Source organism: Panthera onca, chromosome B2 (genome assembly GCF_046562875.1).
Source record: "Panthera onca isolate mPanOnc1 chromosome B2, mPanOnc1 haplotype 2, whole genome shotgun sequence".
NCBI classification, from domain to species: Eukaryota; Metazoa; Chordata; class Mammalia; order Carnivora; family Felidae; genus Panthera; species Panthera onca.
Window position 1 is genome coordinate 7,198,831 of NC_138343.1, and position 18,160 is coordinate 7,216,990.

The window sequence follows — 18,160 nt, forward strand, 5'->3', positions numbered from 1 at the left end:
CAGGGGAGGGGGAGAGAGAGAGAGGGCGTATCTCAAGCAGGCTCTGCACTGCCAGCACAGACCCCAATGCAGGGCTCGAACTCACGAGCAGCAAGATCATGACCTAAACCGAAATCAAGAGCTGGATGCCCAACCAAATGAACCACCCAAGAGCCCCTCAATGGGTTTTTAGACGTTCTCTCTCATATGACTTACAGTTGACTAAACTCATCATTTTTTTTTCCTACCTAAACTCTAGAGCCTGATTATTTGGTGGATGTCATTACAGAACTGTAAATACGTGTGCTCTTAAACACCATCTTACAAGATTAAACCCACTGGATTTGCGTCCCATTATTCCACCCATACCACCCCTGCAGCTTCCATGTCCTCTGGCAATGTGATAACCAAGTCACTGTCAAAGTGCTAACCAGGACAAACTAGAGCCAGGGTTCTACAACCTGCCCCTTGGAACGATTTCTTAGTATCCAGTTACGTTACTTTACCATAGACATTCAACCTGCCCCCTACATTATCCTGATCGGGGCTGATAACTGAAGGAGAGTCTACAAATCAAATACCCTTACACTGCATATGGAAACCTAATCTTTTAGTGTTTTATTATTATTTTTTTATTAGAGAAAGAGTGTGCCAGCAGGGGAGAGGGAGAGAGGGAGAGAGAAAGAGGGAGATGGTGAGGGAGAAGGAAAGAGGGAGGGAGGGAGGGAGGGAGAGAGAGGGAGGGAGGGAGAGAAAGAGAAGGAGAGAGGGAGAGGAAGAGAGGATGAGAACCTCAAGCAGGCTCCATGCTTAACAGGGGGCTACCCCGGGATCATGACCTGAGCTGAAAGCAAGAGTTGGACACTCAACTGACTGAGCCACCCAGGGTCCCCAAAAACCGAATCTTTTAAGGCCCAAAAGAAATGGCAAATGCCATGATGCATTCTTACCTCACTTCTCTAAACGAAAGTACTCTCTTCTCCCTCAACGTACCCGCTCTTGTTCTTGCCATCTTTCTCTCTCTGACCACATTCTGGCTTCTAATATTGTCAGTCATTAGGACGGCAGGAATTCTCACTACTTACATTCAGTTCCTTCAGGGCAACGAGGGTTTACATCTGCTACGGCGAGGTTACTGGTTAGTGAATATCTCCACCACGCCAGAAACTGGAATTTTAAAGGCACCACCTTCTTTCTTTTTCAGGTAAATATTACAACGGTAAGCGTTCCAGAGATGAGGAAACCGAATGTCAGAGAAGTTGGTTTTCTTTATATGCCTCATCCAGCATGGGTCCTTCCTTGTTCATAGCACACATTACATTAGTGACTGTCAAATTAAAGTACAAAATCGATGGCAATTTACATGGGAATCCCACCCTCCCAGAGACTATGATATTAGTATCTTGGATTAGATGCCGACTGGACTACACCTGAACTGTTATTCCAGATGAAGGCTGCCTAATGCATTATTAATTCTCTCTTTCAAAGACAGTATGCGCTCTACACTGCTTCAGGCAAATGGAGACAGGACAGATGTGTTATTTGGAAAAAGACTGTTACAGGAAGCAAAAGTATGCAAATTATGCCTCTTCTGTACACTTCAAGACCCATTTTTAAACCGGTAAACTCCTTCAAGGTGACATGCTGACGTTCTGAAATAATTTCTCTCATTAGAGCACGGTGACTATCACTCGGGCTTCTGTTAAGAAGAACGGAAGACGCCGGGGATGAAAACAGTATTTCACAAGTGTAGAGCGATTGTTTCTAACCAAGGATTTTTTTTCTCTCAAATCTAGACAAATACACAGGGAAATAGAGCAGATAATGAGGAGTAGAAGGGATTCAAGTGGGACACTTGCACAACAATCTGTATTTTTCTTTTTGAGAAAGCCACGAAAACCGAGCTTGGGGTCGTGTTTTACAGAGAGGTTTGCACAATCTTTGCAAAACTCCAGGATTTTCTAATCTAATTGCCTTTTATAGGTAGGGAGACATAGGCCTAGAGAAGAGGAATTTCCCAGATTGAAGGGCAGTCATGCTAGAGCTCAGACTGGAGCCCAGGATCCGGCCCCAGAGTCAAATTGCTGCCTCTCCACCGCCCCATCCTGCTCTCGTAAATGGGTGCCCACGATATGAAATATCCGTGTGGGGTTCCCCAGGCGTGACCGGCCCGACTTCTGGTGACAGCTTCTGTCTTCTCTGGCCTGTGCAGTGGTTCTCGCTTGCCTGGCAATCTTAGTTCACTTCTCCAGACAAAGTTCCTTCCGTGTAGTGCACATTAGTTTTTCCGTCTGTGTGTCCCCTAGGGCTGGGTCAACACACCCTTCTAGCAAGCTTTGACCAGAAACTTTATGAACTTCAGTTTCCTTGTTTTTAAAACAGGAGAAATAGGGGCACCTGGGTGGCTCGGTGGGTTGAGTGTTCGATTCTTGATTCTGGCTCAGGTGATAGTCCCAGGGTTGTGGGATGGAGCCCCACTAGGCTCCAAGATAGGCATGGAGCCTGTTTGAGAGACTGTCTCTCTCTGCTCCTCTCCCCTGCTCATTCGCATGCTCTTTCTCTAAAATAAAATAGAATGTGGGGCGCCTGGGTGGCTCAGTCGGTTAAGCGCCCAACTTTGGCTCAGGTCATGATCTCACAGTTCGTGAGTTCGAGCCCCGCGTCGGGCTCTGTGCTGACAGCTTAGAGCCTGGAGCCTGCTTCCAATTCTATGTCTCCCTCATTCTCTGCTCCTCCCCTGCTCATGCTCTCTCTCACCTTCAAAAATAAATAAAAACATTTTTAAAAAATTTAAAGTAAAAGAGTGAAATAAAATAAAATGGGAGAAATCACAGCTGCTGTGCATTGTTGTGATGGAGGCCAAATGAGATCATGTATGAGTTGCATTTATCACACAGAGAATGAGGAGTAGTTCGTCGTGGTATGCTATTACCGTCTGTCGATTTTGACTACAAGTGCGCGCTAGGTTTCCTGAGCTGTCGTTTTCAGTGGCTGCTGTTACGAGAATGGATCCTTTCCAGAACATGAAGAAACACTCTGTTTGGGAACCTGTAAGTCCTCTTCATACAAGCAGAGTGACTGGAATAGACGAGGGATGTTGAGGGAAACGGAAAACACTCTCTATGTTGTCTCCACCTGTGACGTTCTAATTTTTCTTGTTTCCTTTGCTCTGGGAGACCAGTAGACTGGATCCAGCTCATCTTCAACAATAACCTTGAGATGATTCTTAGGCGCCTCCACCTTGGCATGAGTCGGGCTTCTCCAGAGAAACAGAACTGATAAGACACTGACTTGTCTAAAGGAACCCAGTTCGTCGTCCATACTGAGCGCCCCGTGGAGCTGATCGGAAGCCAAGGTGTCAGACCTCTGCATCACGACCAACAGCCATAGGCAAGGTTGAGGCTGAGGGACTTCACAACAACACAGGAGTACTTGCAAGTTCCTTCTGGGTTATCAGTCGGATTAAGTAATTCTCCTCCATATGTGTCCCTATTTAGAAAATAAGAGTTAATTGCTGAGTTCGGAAACAAATGATCACAAAACCCAAGTTAGCCAACGGGACAACACCAAGTCTTATGGGCACAAAGAAAAAGTCCTTTCGCAGGTACAAAGTTTGGAGAAAAGAGTCCACAAGACCACACCCACTTTTTTTTTTTTTTAATTGAAGAGTAGACAGACAATACTGTACTGGATTCAGGTATACAACATAGGAACCCAATAGTTAGATGCCTTATGAAACGAACAAGACCATGTCCACTTGTGACAGCAATCGCAAGTTCAGGGATCCCTAAGACCACTCTTGGGTTCCAGAATTAGCAAGAAGGCCTTCAGTTACACTTGGGTTTCAGTGTAACACCCCGGAAGCTGTTATACTGACTGCTACGCTTATCACAGCTGAGAGATACGGATTAAAATCAGCCAAGGGAAAGGCTGGGTGGGGCGGAGTCAGAGAAAGTATGCGATGTGGAGCTTCTGGCTGTCCTCTCCCCAGGGAGTCGCGATCCACTTTACTTTTCCAGCACTGGCGTGGGACAACGTACAGCGAGTCTTTCCAAGCTGGGGAGCTCGCTCGAGCTTCAGTGTCCAGGGATTTCCCAGGGGCTCCATCACCTCACCCTGAGTGACTGCCCAGACAGCAGATCTCAGTCTCCCGTCCCTCCATGATGCAAACCCCACTGCACGGCACATCGTTGGTGTGGCACAAAGCTTCCACTCCAAACTGCGCTGGCTCTGTCCACTGCCCAAAGGCCTCCAGGTAAACAGAAGCACTTTCCTCAATGTCAACTTTTGACAACTTTCCTCGGACGACACATTCTGAGGGCTTACAGGTTACCGTCCAAGAAACCAGGACAGAGGCCAGACTTCTCTCTGGGGAAGGGAGAGCTCTGTACTCCACTACTGGATAGCTGGTCACACCTGGGGATGCTCTCCCATTCTAACTTAATCTGTAAGTGCGTTTTATTCATGAAACAAACACTTCTTAAGCATTTATTTTGCTCTGGTCTTCTCTGAAATGTTTTTCCAACGTTGCCTCCATTAATCCTCACCGCAGCCTGCTGCAGTCAGCACTTAAAAAAATTTTTTTTTCAACGTTTATTCGTTTTTGAGAGACATAGTGCGAATGGGGGAGGGGCAGAGACAGAGGGAGACACAGAATCCGAAGCAGGCTCCAGGCTCCGAGCTGTCAGCCCAGAGCCCGACGTGGCTCGAAGCCACGGACCGCGAGATCGTGACCTGAGCCAAAGTCGGACGCTTAACACACTGAGCCACCCAGGTGTCCCAGTGGGCACTATTTTAACGGCATTTTAGAGATGGGGAAACTGAGGCTTGTCTCTAGTTACAGAGCCAGTGACTGAAGATGGAATAATCAAGGAATACGGGAGTCCAGAGGTACAATGAAGAGACTACAGGATCTTGTGCTCATCATCACTGTACCGCAAACATACTGCCTTTTCCATGTGAAGTCAATGTCCACAGGCACATGCTCAAAGAAAGCACGGGTACTGACTGAAAACCGTCCACTGCTGCCCTTCTGTTCCACAACATATGTGAGTTCATTCTGCCACAACCAGCAACTCATCTCGCTCTACATTTAACCGAAATAAATAGAAGGCAGAAGGACACGAAGACTTACCATGAGCTCACGGTGCCCTGATCAAAGAAGGCTGAGTTGACCACAGTATTTCAAATGGTCTTTTTGTCTGGCATCCCAGAGGTCTGTCCACCCTGGGGCACTGCACAATAGTAAGATTCCGGATGAGTGAAAGGCATGCCTTTCTTTATAAAGCAGGATAAGGGCGATTCTGAAAGGGGAGGTGAGGACGACCAGCGTTTGAGGCTTCAAATACAAATGTCTGACAAGAAAACTGTTTCCCTTAAACCACTCCATGAGAGCATGCCCCTTGGGAAATCTTCATATGCCCCAGGATGCCATGGTTTGGTACCAACTGGTCCAGATGATCCAACTTCATTAATTTAAAAAAAAATTTTTTTAAATGTTTATTTATTTTTGAGACAGAGACAAAACGCGAGTGGGTTAGGGGCAGAGAGAGAGGGAGGCACAGAATCCGAAGCAGGCTCCAGGCTCCAAGCTGTCAGCACAGAGCCCGATGCGGGGCTTGAACCCACGAACCGTGCGATCATGACCTGAGTCGAAGTCCGAGGCTCAACCGACTGAGCCACCCAGGCACCCCAACTTCATTAATTTTTAAATTTGGGGTAAAAAGCTTCTGTTCACTTGCTGTGTGACCAATGGTGTTGATATTTAATAAATAAATTGGGATGGGAGTCCTGAAAACGCACTGAACGTATGAGGAATTTCGTGTGAAATCCAGCTGAAGAGAGCCTGATGTACAGGGGGAGAAGAGAGTTACAATTTTTCTGAGGAATGGTGATTGAAGAGACGTGGACCTAACGATGCTGTGAGAAAGAGGCCCTTCCCCAACCGGGACAGGGCCAATGATGCCGTCTACCCTCAGGCAGCACGAGGGAGGAGTGTTTCTACTCATGGCCATTCTCTGATGACACAGGGACATCTCCAGAGTGGCCGGTGGTTTCCAAAAGATGGTGCCTCCAACAGCAAACCCAAATGGACATCGATTGGGAGGAGGGACACAGGCCAGTTCTAAGCACCAGAAGGTGCTCTTACTGGGAAGACATTTGCGGGGCCCCCTCTTAGATCTGTTTCTGTCCAGGTAGGAAATTCCCGGAAAAGGAGGAGAGGAGCTCAAGCTACTGCCACATAGCAACATGGCGAGCATGAGCAATGGGGTTCCGATGTGGGTCTAGCGTCATTCTTATGACCATTTGGTGCCTCCACATCCCTCAGGTGGGTGGTCTTGGAAACATCCATCACAACTGCGATTTGAAAGAAATATTAAAGACAGATGTTCTCCCATTTTACTGCGTTTCAGTTTTACAAACAGGTAACGGTGAAATTTAATATGGAAAACTGCCTTCCTCAGAGGATTCTTTTGTAATGATTAGAAGCTAAAGGATCCTTCGAGAAATTTGGCCAAAACTGTCAGTGCTTCACTGTACCTACACTCTACAAACACTCCAACTGTCTGTTTTTAATAGAATTACCAAGGCATCAAATCTACACCAAAATAATGAGTTGAAAAGTGAGAAGTTTAGTGAATGAACCAGTTGTACAACTCCTATAAAAACAAAAATATTCTAGGTTTGGGGGGTGGGGGGCATTTGCTTTGGTTTTGTGCTGGCTTATCCCACGGGATTAACAAAGCTCTTTGACTATTTGGTTTTGTGTCACTATTGTCTACACCGCTTCATAGATCACACTTCTTCAAATGTGGGGCTTGTAGGGTCCAGAAAGTGCACTTACACCCGCTCCTGGCACTGTTGTATGAGGTGACTTTCCAGACTTGTAGTGTAGAGAATACTCCCCACCTCCAGAGTGGGAAGCTTCCAGATCACAGGGGACACCAGCATCACAGGTACAGCTCAAGTAAAGAGGAAAATAAAACAACAAAAAAAAGAGTTGACTCTTGGGACTCTCCTCAGGGTGTATGTTTGGCTTTCTTGCTATCGGCGCCTAGCATTAATATTTGGCCAAAGCACATTTATAGTAACGCGTGGTGGGGGCACCTGAGCAGCTCAATCGGTTAAGCGTCCAAGTCTTGATCTCAGCTCAGGTCTTGATCTCAGGGTCGTGAGCTCGAGCCCCGAGTTCAGCTCCACACTGGGTGTGGAGACTCCTTAAAAAAATAAAAATAAAAATATAGTAACACGTGGAAGGGCACGGTGGAGGAGGGTGAGAGCATGGGCCGCGAGGTCACGGGTAAAGGCACTGGAAAGGAGAAAGTGGACGTGTTTCAGATTTTAGTTGGAAGAATGTGCCTTTGTTTCCAATTCATAGTCTCCTTTAGTCATGACAGGGCATAAATAGAAGACTGAACTTTAAAAAAATAAATAAAGAAGGCAGGATGGTTTTGTTTCTGTAAATGCCTTGAACAAAGCATGTGTTTCTGTTTAATACTGGATGAGCTCCAATTGATGTCTAGATCCTTGTCAAAATGTTTACTTTTCTGTGGGATTTTTTTTTTTTTTTTCCAGTGGGGCATTACAAAGCCATGCCTATAGCTCTGGACTTCAAAGTTGCGGCCAGCCTCCCCCGAAAAGCCATTGTTTCACCTACTTCCCCGTCCCCATTCAAATTAAATCTTAGTTTCTAAAAAATCATTTTGTGCCTGAGAAAGATCAATCTTGGTACGAAACCCGAAGAAACCGTTGGGAGATTTGAGGGAAATTCACCAAAGCCACTACTAGGACAACAAATATGGAAAACATGAATGTTTGTTTTCATTGGGATACTCTGCACGGTATTTTGGGGCCATGTAAAACAACAAAAATAACTTGTTTTATTCCTGAGCAGTTGTGAACTACTAATTTGAGTATGCACGAGCCCCGTGGAGGGAAGTCTGAAAAAAAAAATGTTGCTCTATGCTACACTGGGTATTTTATTCAACCCCACAGGCCTATAGAAGGTAAAATACATATGCCATGAATTATAAATATGTCAAGACAATAAATGAATAACCCTGAATGGTTTTATCTTACATTTTCCCCTGGAAAACTTAACCCTTAATGAAAGCCACAGACTATGATACAAGCGACGAAGGAACAAATCTAAGAGTAGGAAAAAATGTGTCTGTAGATAACAGCTATTTAGTTACAAAGATAAAAGAATTTTGTAAAAATAAGCAAAAACTAAAGCCTCTGACAGTCCCTGTGGAAGGATCTGATTTCTCCCTTTTCAATTTTTCAAATCCTTTAGATCAATGTCTTTCAACTTCTGGGTAAAATACCCACTTTTCCATCCCCCAGTGGAGGGCTGAAATTGGATTCAAAAGTTCTGTGCTTTGGTCTTGCTCCGTCCGCCTTGTGACTCTAGGTTTGTGAGTTAGTGCTCGATGCTTTAACAGTCATCCCCAGGGGTGCACGGGAGGCTCAGTCGGTTGAGCGTCTGACTTCAGCTCAGGTCATGATCTCACCATTTGTGAGTTCAAGCCCCACATTGGGTTCTCTGCTGTCAGCTCAGAGCCCGCTTCAGATTCTCTCTCTCTCTCTCTCTCTCTCTCTCTCTCTCTCTCTGCCCCTCTACTACTCATGCTCTCCCTCTCTCTCAAAAATAAACGTTAAAAAAATAAATAAAATAAAATAAAATAAAATAAAATAAAATAAAATAAAATAAAATAGGTAATACAAATATACTGCAACCACATTTCCCACATGGTTAAAAAACATAGGAAGAGGGCACCTGAGTGGCTCAGTTAGTTAAGTGCCTGACTCTTGATTTTGGCTCAGGTCAGGATCTCAGTGGTTCGTGGGTTTGAGCCCCGCATCGGGCTCTGAGCCAACCACACAGAGCCTGCTTGGGATTCTGTTTCTCTCTCTGCCCCTCCTCCACTCAGGCAGTCTCCGTCTCTCTCAAAATAAATAAACAAACTTAAAAAAAAAAGACAATGACTGATTATTAATTCATGAATCTGACGGCTGGCTGGCTGGTCCTACCCCCTTGGCTATTTTGCTGGGGCTGGTAGATCTATGATGCCCTCATCCATATGTCTGCGGCCTTGGCCTGGTCTCCAGGTGGCCCATCAGGAGGCACCTTGTGGCACAAAGATTCCCAGCAGGAAGAAGGGGAAAAAGCACCTGTCAAGCCTCTGTTTGTGCCATGTTTGCTGTTGCTCCATTGGCCAAAAACAATATGAGTTAAGTGCAGTTAAAGTGGGTGTAGACACGTAAGGAAATAGATACAGGGACGCATGAACAACGTGAGAAGCCTATTACAACAATCTGCCCCCTCTAGGCAGGTCACTTCACCTGTCTGGGACTCATTTTCGTCACCTCTAGATTGGAAAATGGAATAATTTGTATTACTTTAAAAAATTGGTTTGGAGAATTAAATGAGAAACTATATATGGAAATTTCTGAAGAACGAAGAGAACTCTCTAACTGAAAAGTAGCATTGTGACACAGACCTGTATTGCTCTGGGTCGCTCCCCCCAACCACGTTTTTAAGTTTTTACACGTCTTCCAACCACATTTAAACAAATTCACCCTGATGAAAATTAACTTAAACCTTTTTTTTTTTTTTTTTTTTTTAATTTTAAAACCAAATCACTACTTTTTCAACTAAGTGTTTAATGTTGAATTCGGTCACCGGAGTTGTCTTCAGCAGAAAAATCTGATGTCACCTAACTTAACATTTGTAGAACTAAGACTCTGTCTACACAATGCCAAAATATCTGGTCACTTGAACAAAGTTGGATTTTATAAGGCATCTGGATGACGCATCTACCTAGCACTGAATATTGTGAGCCTGTACTGATCACGTGGACTGCTTTCGTTCATTTTGTGTCTTATAGGGTACTCCAGCTGCCCGCTTTTTAATAGCGTTGGTTATTCGAGAATATGCCCTGAGATTAAAATGTCTTTTGCTGAGAAAAGTGACTTTCATCTGTCATACCCAATGCATCTCTTCCACGTTAAATTTCCTTTAGCAAAATAAATGAGTTCTAGCTAGAACCAACAAGAGACTAAAAGAGAACACACAGGATTTTGAGTTACAACTGCCATAGAAAGGTGGGTTCCTTTTCTCCTTCTTCTTCCTCTCCTATGTGCTTAAAGCATGTGAAATGACAGCGTGCTGAAGCATCATAGGATTCTACGACCATAGTCACCTTAAATGAGTGTGAAAGGACCCCGAACAGCAACGCTGATTAGTCCCAAGTAGAGTTTACAACTTCTTATCATGTTCATAACTTGGTCCCCAAGTTCAAGGGAGAAATAGGACCTTTGGCGTGATTTTCCTTTTTTTTTTTTTTTTTATTTTTTAAATATTTTATTTATTTTTGAGAGAGAGAGACAGAACACAAGCAGAGGTGGGGCGGAGAGAGAGGGAGACGCAGAATCAGAAGCAGGCTCCAGGTTCTGAGCTGTCAGCACAGAGCCCAACGCAGGGGTGGACCCACAAATCATGAGATCATGACCTGAGCCAAAATCAGACACTTAACTAACTGAGCCACCCAGGCGCTCCTGGCATGATTTTCATATTTGGGGTTTTACTTTTTTTTTAACTTTTACTTATCAATGTGTCACTAAATTTTAATTTATTAATGCCCACTGTCTCCAGGAAGTTGAAGCTTTATAGAAAAAGCTTTGTGTGTCCTAATCCTGAATGTTCTGCCCATCTGTAAAATGCATTAGAGGTAAACACATATGGTGACTGGTCATTAAGGGACAACTTGAACACCCAACACTAACTCTTCGCCTCCAACTTTCTGCCTTGATGGAAAGTTTTAGCTAGGTATTTGCTAGACCTCACTCATGGGTATGAAGTTTAAGATTTAGGAAATATAAGCACTCTTACTTCACATATATAGACTAAATCAGTACATATAATAAGGATAAGCACAGCGCAATTACAAGGCACCGTTCTTTAATTTGAGATGACCAGCATCTAATAGGCTATGCTTATATTTTTGAATCACTGCAAGATTAGAAGTGCTAGCAACAATCAAATTTGGAGAGAAGAGATTTAATTCTGTCTAACGCAACTTTTGGCTTAAGTATAGTTCTTGGCATTCTAATTCTTTTTTTTTTTTTTTTTTTAATTTTTTTAACGTTTATTTATTTTTGAGACAGAGAGAGACAGAGCACGAACGGGGGAGGGGCAGAGAGAGAGGGAGACACAGAATCGGAAGCAGGCTCCAGGCTCTGAGCCATCAGCCCAGAGCCGGACGCGGGGCTCGAACTCACAGACCGCGAGATCGTGACCTGAGCTGAAGTCGGACGCTTAACCGACTGCGCCACCCAGGCGCCCCGAGAGTTGGCATTCTAATTCTTTGAAAATGAGTAACACTACTAATCAATAATTCATTCACAACCACGTTATAAACCGAGCAGTATAATTTTTCGGGTTGAACTTTTTGATCCTAGACAGTAAAATTAGATTCCACTAATTATAGTCGGAGACAATGACCATTATATATTTTTAAAATCAAAACGAATCACAATCTGCTTCTAATCCACAAGTTGGGCTTCATCTTCCGTATCCAACCTTCTCCAAGCGACCAACTTATGAATCATACGGAACTTGGGCTCCATCCATCCTCTGCCCGAGACAGAACTGTAGAAAGTCCTGCTCTAGCTTTCTTTCCTTAGAGCAAAGGAATATTCCTCTCCTGGACCTATGCCTTCATCTTTCTAGACCTGGAACCTTGGAATTCCCTGCCTCAATGACCCTATACCCTTTTCTAAGGCCAGTGTAAGGAGGCTGGTCTCTAGGGCAGATGGGGAGCACAGGTTGAACCCTAGGCTCAAGGGTTCACACATCTTCCCAGAAGGCTGCCCATGGGAGGAACAAGTCTACAGAGAGGAAGATAAAGGGTGTGGGCCACAGGCTAGGCCTCCACTGTTGCTTTCACTTGGCCCCCACAACGAACCTGGTGTGAACCTACAGAAGTTAACATATTGCCCAAACCCACAGGGGCCTGTTGGGTTTGAGGTCTTTGCATATGCTCTCTTCTCCACATCTGGAGAATTCTCTCTCCTCTTCACTCCTGGAGATTTCTCCAGTAGATCTGATCCGACTTCCTTTGTGAAAATTCTTCTAACTTTTCTGGACAGATTGGCTGTCTTCTCCTTTGGGTTCCTATGATGTGTTCTACTAATATTTACCATGGAGAAATTAACACATCTGACTATAATTCTTTATTCATATATTTGCCTCCTTCTCATGAAAAATTCGAGGCCAGCGAGAGTTACATTCCGATGATGATGCTTCATAAATATTCAATGAATATGTGTTGAATTCAATGCACTAAATGTGTGTAGTTTGTAAATTGGCTATCAGGCTCATTTCTCAGACTGAAATTCTTCAGGCTATGTCTGAGGATAATATTACATTTTTCTTTTTATAAAGGAATAGAATGGTAAACTCAAAATTAGTTAAGGTATTTTCCAAAGTGCGAGATTCCAAAAATTCCATCGATCAGAACAAATGTTTGAGGGATGATACAGTCCTCAGTAAAAATGGACGACTGTGCTTCGCATGGCTTCAAATGGAAGAGAGCTGCCCACAATGAAAATATGACCAAGGAAATCTGTCACCCCCACAGGCTGGATGCACCCATGGCATCAGCTGTTACTACGTGCATTTGAGTCAAACTAGAAGATGGGACATTTCCAGAGAAATAAATTCAAATTGATAGAGTTTACTGCAACCTGCTAATCTGCCATGCAGAGAAATGGGCAATATTCTCAGAGGAATCTCATGATCGTTATTCAAGGCACTTAAGTAGACACCTAAATCGTGCGGCATACAGCCTCTTTGTTGCTCCAAATTCCAACAGATGCTTTACAAGCTTGCATTTTGCACCCCTTTGCTAGATGCCAGGAACTCTTCCAGGCATTTTACAAGTAGAATTGTTTAATCCCCACAAGAACACGGTGAGGCAGTAAGTGAGGGTCAGGATAGTTAGGAAACTTGCCCAAGGTCACTATGGGAGTGAACCTATGAGTCTTGGAGGTAGAAAGATCAAAAATTGGGAGTCGCTGAAATATGCGTGGCAACTAGAGCCAAGAGGAGATGGTGGCAGGAGCCGCTGGTCTGTTAGAAGGGCAGGAGAGCACTGATGGGGCTGAACTGAGGAGCTCGTGCAGGAGATGGAGAGGGTAGGCCCATAAAAGTGGGAGAAGAAACAAGAGCGGTGATATTCCAGAAACCAAAGGAGGGAAGACGTGCATGAAGTCAGCTCCACATTACCAGATCTTATACGCACATCACACAGTCGACTGCAAGGAGGTCCTGATGTACATTTAGAAAGTCTCTGTCAGAAGTTCACATCCAGACTAAAGCCTGATTTGGTGAGCTGGTGAATGAATGGAAGGCCATCATGTAGGAGTAAAGAAAGAGAAAGCTTTCAGAAGGTACTGAAAGGTAAGGCAAACCCAAGGCAGAAGTTTAAAAGCTAGGAAAGGTCCAAAGTTTGTTCTTAACAGTGCGTATTTTCCACTTGGAAAGTGGAAAAGAGTCAAAGCAATTTTAAATATGGCACAGTTTTATTCGCTAAAGCCACTGACTTCCTAAACGTTTACAGCAACATCTACGTAGTTCTAGATTCTTGATACTCAATGTCTGGTCATCTACGTTAGCATTTCCTGGGAAGTAGTTAAAACTACGAAATCGCAGACCCCCAGTGATGCAAATGCGTTTTAAAGTTTAGAACCCACGAATCTAGATTCTACTACAGATAACCCAAGAGAAATCTTATCCATTAAAGCATAGTTTGAAATTATTGTAATTTACTCTGTATACACACCAGAGTCACATCTAATTTATTTGTGAATACCAGCATTGCTCTTTTTTCAAATCCAGTAATTAACTAGCTTCAAGTTATACTATCTCAAGTAATGAATTTTACTCTTAAATTGGAATACGATCACATCCATGCATACAGATGGTGCAGATTCACTTGGGTGGATGGCTCTCCCTGCACTGTGCAGTATGTTTTTATCCTTCTCTAATTCAAAGCATTATCCAATTGCCAGAGGTAAATATTTTATGGACTTCTCTCAGTAATGATGCGTATTTCCCCCAAACCTGTCCCAGCTTATGTCATAGACACATTGTAGCAGAATAAATAAAGGGCTTCATGGGGTTCATTTTATAACGGGCTGTAGCAGTAGTAACAGCCGAGAAGGGGAAATGATCGGAGGACCAGAGAGAGGATTCCATAAAAGGAAAACACACACAGAAACAATCCTTGTCCGCAGGATTCCAATATACACAAATTTCAGCTATCATGGTTTAGTGAAATACCACCAGCTTTCAACAACAGGGTTCCAATTTCAGTTACTGTAATATATCAGATGTGAGTAATTGCTTCAAGGGTAAACTTTGCTGCTAGCTCTTGAGCCCACAAATCTCTATGTAAAAAAGAGACGTACACCCCATTCAGTGACCGAAGTCTATCGGCGATTAGTCACTGTACATCTGTTATTCCGCGCACATACAGACAGAAAAGCGTGTCATTCCACGGCTCCCTGATCTCCCAGGGAAAGCCCCACAAAACTTTTTACAAAATGGATAATCGGGAGGGAAACAGCCGACGAAGATGAAAGTAGACCAGAGAAACGAAAAGTGCTAGCACTGGAAGTTAAATCGGAACCTTCCACGCGTGGTTGACTACGGGAACATTGACACTATGACCATTTGAGAGACTCGGGACGTATAACCAATAAAAACGGAGCACAAGAGAGCTTACCAACAAACACGAAGAGGCTAGTCGTGATGAAAAGGATCGAGTTGTCCTCGAGGAGGTGACATCTGTAAAAAAATAAATTTCACATTAAAAGAATGCTCTGATACTTCATAACAATGCAAGCACAAACGGGGACAGGTCAGGAGGTGATCCAAACTTAGAAGTACAGCAATTTGCCGTGGCCGAGAAGATTTTCATTCCTTAAGTTACTCGATGAGAAGGCGGCAAGCACGGTTCAAACTACTCCTGACACGTTTTTCTAAAGGGCCAAAGCATTTTAGTTCTCGATATTTCTGTTTCAAATTATAAAGTACTGAAGAGAGTTTTACTGCTTTTTTTTCATTTCCCTACATACTTATGACTGAAATTAAGAGAGTTTTTAATGTTTAAGCAAAAATTGTAAAGGTCGCTGATAAAACAAATTTTTCCACTTGATTATTAAAATTGCCTTGTGCATTTTCAGTTTGCAAGGTCATTAAAATTTTTTTTTTAATGTTTATTTTTGAGAGAGAGAGAGAGACAGAGAGAGAGACAGAGTGTGAGTGGGGAAGGGGCACAGAGAGAGGGAGACACAGAATCCAAAGCAGGCTCCAGGCTCCGAGCTGTCAGCACAGAGCCCGATGTGGGGTTCGAACCCACAAACCACGAGATCATGACCTGAGCGAAAGTCAGACACTTAACCAACTGAGCCACCCAGGCGCCCCAGTTTGCAAGGTCTTTTTTACAATCCCACACTATTGTGCAACATATTACCAGTAGATATGATCGATAGGATGGATGGATAGATGGAAGAAAGAAAGAGAAAGAAAGAAAGAAAGAAAGAAAGAAAGAAAGAAAGAAAGAAAGAAAGAGAAAGAAAGGAAGGAAGGAAGGAAGGAAGGAAGGACGAAAGAAAGAAAAAGGAAGAAAGGAAGAAGGAAGGAAGGAAGGACGAACAAGATAGCTAGATGGCTCTAGAGATAGAAGCAGAGATTACAGACGGAGATATCCAAAGAGAAGAAAACAGTCAAAATGAATTTAGGCATAGGGTAACCTTGAACTATCTTTTTTTGGTATTCGTAAGTGCCAAGGTCAAGAAAGAGAAGTGTGCTTGCATGTGCACTGGATATCCAATTATGGTATCAACATGTAAAAACCGTGCAGATTTGGTGGCGCTTGGTGGGCTCAGTCAGACCACGTGACTCTTGGTCATGGGGTTTTCAGTTTGAGCCCCATGTTGGGTGTAGAGATGACTTAAAAATAAAATGTAAATAAAGCCCCCAAAACTAAAAACTAAAAAAATTAAAAGTGCAGATTCTGAGTATGGATTTATCTTTTAACTTGGAAGATGATTTACAAGAGATAATTCTATGAGAGTTCTGCCAGTAACTCTTTGTCCATAACAAGGAGACTCCTTTCCAGGTGTACTTCACTACATGTGATACACATAATCCTAATTTTATGTACATTCTAGTCTTCTAAATTAAATCATACTCAGACCCACAAGAGAAAACTTCTAGGAACAGAGTATCACTATTTCACCTATAAAATAAAAAGCCTACATAAAAATATACAACCATTTTTACATAAATTTCCCATGGATCTATAATATTTTATATGAAGTAAGTAAAAATGAGGTTGGTCTTCTTGACTGTTCTTAATCTGCAAGGTAGAAAGTGTTTAAATGTCGAAGAACATGAAAATAAAGATATTAATTGGTTCTCAGAGATTATCAAACTATAATGTGAAATTATAATCAAATTATAATGTGAAAGCCAATTCCTGAAAAAGGGCAGAAAACAATAATATATGTCTGCCGAAGATGATGGAATGCAATCAGTTTAACAATGAGCAAAACTATTCCCTTACCCATTAGTTACTTTTCCATGTAAAATTCATCTTTGTTTTGCAGAGTTTCTCAGTTGCTGAGAAACTGTGGTGGTTTCCCAGTGGCTTTTCCTTCCACGAGACAGAGTTGCTGTTGGAAAGCCTAGCATATAGGTGGGCCACGTGACTAGTTCTCGCCAGTGGCTTTTGAGGGAAAATCGATTTTATCACTTGCAGGTCAAGGTGGTGAAGAGGCCAGTGCAACTTAACCTTTCCAGCAGCTGGGACCAGCACTTCAAGGATTTGAAGCGTGGCAGAATCCCAAGAAAGAAGAACCTGGATCTTCATCACTAAGAGAAAAGCTGCCTGACAGCTGGGAACAGCCACAGTAACACATAAATGAACGAGAAACACTCATCACATGCATATACCGTATACACAATTGGATGAAAGGCCCAAATGTGAGGCCTGAAACCATAAATGTCGTAGAAGAGAACACAGGCAATAACCTCTTTGACACGGGCTGTAACAACTTTTTTCCTAGATAGGTCCCCTGAAGCAAGGGAAACAAAGCAAAAATAAACTATTGGGACCACATCAAAATAAAAAGCTTCTGCACCGTGCAGGAAACAATCAACAAAACTAAAAGGCAACCTACAGAATGAGAGACGATATTTCCAAATAGCATATCTGATAAAGGGTTAGTATCCAAAATATATAAAGAACTTATAAAACTCACACTCAAAACCAAATAATTCGATTTAAAAATGGGCAGAAGAAACGAATAGACATTTCTCCAAAGACATACAGATGACCAACAGACACGCAAAAAGATACTCAACATCACTCACGATCAGGGAAATGCAAATCAAAACTACAATAACAGATCACCTCATACTTGTCAGAATGGCTAAAATCAACAACACAAGAAGCGATAGGTGTTGGTGAGGATGTGGAGGAAAAGGAACGTTCTTGCACCATTGGTAGGAATGCAAACTGGTGTAGCCATTGTAGGAAAGGAGTATGGAAGTTCCTCAGAAAGAAAAAAACAGAAGTACCCTATAATCCAGCAATCCTACAAGTAGGTATTTACCCCAAGGATACAAAAACACTAATTCAAAGCGACAGATGCACCCCTATGTTTGTAGGTGCGTTATTTACAAGAGCCAAGATATGGAAGCAGCCCAGGTGTCTGCCAACTGATGAATGGATAATATGAATGGAAGATATGGAATGAATGATATGGAATGGATGAATGGAAGATACGGTATACATATGCGATAGAATATCATTCAGCCCTAGAAAAGAATGAAGTCTTGTCGTTTGCAACGAAGTGGAGTTAGAAAGTATTATGCTAAGTGAAGTCAGTCCAAGACAGACAAATACCACATGATTTTACTCACATGTGGCATTTAAGAAACAAATGAGCAAAGGGAAAAAGAGAGAGGGAGACAAATCAAGAAACAGACCCGAAGTAATAGCGATCAAATTGGTGGTTACCAGAGGTGGGTGGGGACATGGGTGACATAGATGATGGGGATTAAGGAGGGCACTTGTTGCCACGAGGACCAGGTGATGTATGGAAG

At 43.0% G+C, this 18,160-nt stretch overlaps 1 protein-coding gene across 1 annotated transcript in view; it reads right to left on the minus strand.

The window, feature by feature from the left end:
* LOC132666666 (uncharacterized) overlaps positions 1 to 18,160 on the minus strand; it is a 612,017-nt gene that overhangs the window by 16,824 nt on the left and 577,033 nt on the right. Inside the window, exons 9-10 of the mRNA XM_078446589.2 lie at positions 14,772 to 14,833; positions 1,065 to 3,468 (exon numbers count right to left, since the gene is read on the minus strand). The gene's annotated coding sequence lies outside the window, so the exon portion shown is untranslated. The remainder of the gene's footprint in view (positions 1 to 1,064; positions 3,469 to 14,771; positions 14,834 to 18,160) is intronic.